Source organism: Myotis brandtii, unplaced genomic scaffold (assembly GCF_000412655.1).
Source record: "Myotis brandtii unplaced genomic scaffold, ASM41265v1 scaffold1052, whole genome shotgun sequence".
In the NCBI taxonomy this organism is placed as follows: Eukaryota; Metazoa; Chordata; class Mammalia; order Chiroptera; family Vespertilionidae; genus Myotis; species Myotis brandtii.
The window spans coordinates 376,241-378,400 of NW_005353545.1; positions in this window are offsets into that span (position 1 = coordinate 376,241).

Below are 2,160 nucleotides of genomic sequence, written 5' to 3' on the forward strand. Positions count from 1 at the left end.
GAGAACAGTGCTAAATTTTGAGATTCATTTACAGGCCAGACTTCCCAATCCCAGAGTTGATATTGGTGAAGAAAATCAATCTCCCTTTTTCAAGTTTGAGGGTGAGATTTTTCTAACTATTTAAGAAACAAATTTTGTGATTTTCTACCTGGAAGAGAATAGAGGAGGTTATAGGAAAAAATGGTGCTATAGTTAAGAGAGGAGCAGTAGGTTTGGTCAAAGAGAGATTCATCAGGAAGGGATTACATGCAGGAAGGTTTAGCATGAAGAAGAAGAATTTGGTAAGTGGTGCAGTCCTGACAGAAAGAAGAGTGACTGCAGAGAAGGAAGAAGGCCTGAATGTAGGGGATCTCTGATCATTTCCCATTGCAGTGACAGAAATGTTTAAGTCCCGGAGAATATTAAAATCAAAAGTTCCATTCTTGGGCCAGTGTAATCATTGTCTAATTTATATTGTGAATAAGGCACTTTGGCAGACCTCTGTGGGAAAGAATGAAGGAGACATTCCAGAGGAGTGTTTATTTGAGGGGACAGAAAAAGAATTCCCCACGGTATAAATTAGAAAGACAAGGTAAGCAACAAAGGGAGACCTAGGGAGCAAGACTAGAGGGAGGGTGTTCCAACCATCTAGTCAGGCTCCGGAGCGAGGAGAACAGTCTAATCCACATGGTGAGCATACCCTGCCACGAGGAAGACTGTGGGACCCAGGGCTGAAGCTGGACAGGAGAGGATTTCTGGCCTAGCGCTAAATCTTTTGTCTGAGATGGAAAATCAGAAATCCTGAAGGTTGACCCAATTGTCATTTACCAGAGATGAAATGAGCTGTTATGCCCAGATTTTAAGATCCCCAAAGACCACCAGGGAGCCGAGTCCGATGCAAAAGCAAAGAGCCTTTATTCAAGCTCGAGCCCAGTCTCTCTGCCCCTACCGACGCAGCGGCAGCATGGGAAGAGCCCAAGAGAACAAAGATTTTATAGGGCTTGGGGTCGGGAGGTGGGGGCATACTTGGTGGCCGATTCTAATTGGTTGGGTGAGAGCTAGGTGCTAGTGACGCAAAGGCAGGGTGTGGCTAGGGTCTGGTTACACAAAGACAGGGGGTGGTCGGCATACTTTTGGCCTTGGGTTAGTTCCCGTTGCATTCCCATTGGCTGATTTAAGGGCGGGCTGGGTAACTGACACATTCTGTGGTTTTCTTCTTGGAAGAGGGGTCAGGGACACAGCTATACAAGATGGAGGACGCAGTATAAAATGGAGTCAGTCCCGTTCTGTCCTTTCAGAGCCAGTGTTGAGTGCAGGGTTAGCAGTGGGAAGGAGAGGTCCCTGATCTGGCGTCCTCTTTGGCTAGTTCTGGAGGGTCCCTCTGGGAGGGAAGCCTAATCAAGGCTGGCAATCATCTCACCCTAGTATGATTTGTAGGTAAGCCCAGGATGAGCTGCTGCTGCTGCCTACTGAGCTCTGAGTAGCAAACTTGGGGTGACCAAAGCTGAAGTGATAGCTCCCCTTTCCAATGAAACCCTCCCAGGTTTCTGCACCAAATGTTAGGGTGACTGAAGGAGGAACATACAAGACTAAAAGGGGTAAAGAGTTACAAATTTATCGTTACATCTGCTAGCAGAAGGGCTGAGGCTAAAACAGCATCAACAGGGCCGAGTATGGGGAGCAGGATATATATGTCCCTTGTAAAGGTCAGTCAGAGTAACCAGTGGGAATAGGTGCAGGCGGGGGCTAGGTGTAGGCAGTCACTGGAAACTAGGTGAGGTGGTTTACTGGAAGACGAAAGCTGTTAATCATGAGATCTATAATGAGAATAACAGGAAAATCTCAGGGAGGGGCAAGAGCCCCAAGCAGGGCATAACGGAGCACAAGAATGTGCCTAACACTGGGTTCCCAACATCTGTTCTCTCACAAAGCCCCTCTATGACATGATAAAGGGACCCCTCACTGAGCCTTAAGATCCAAAGGCCAGCATTCTCTCACCTCAGGACCTTCTGACACCCCCCTTCTCAAAGAACAACTATATTTACTGGAAAATTCCAAATGCTTATATATATATATATCTACACTAATAAAAGAGAAACATGGTAATTAGCGTACGACCGCTACCCTCCCCATTGGCTAATCAGCATATCCTTATGCAAATTAACTGTCAGCCAAGATGGC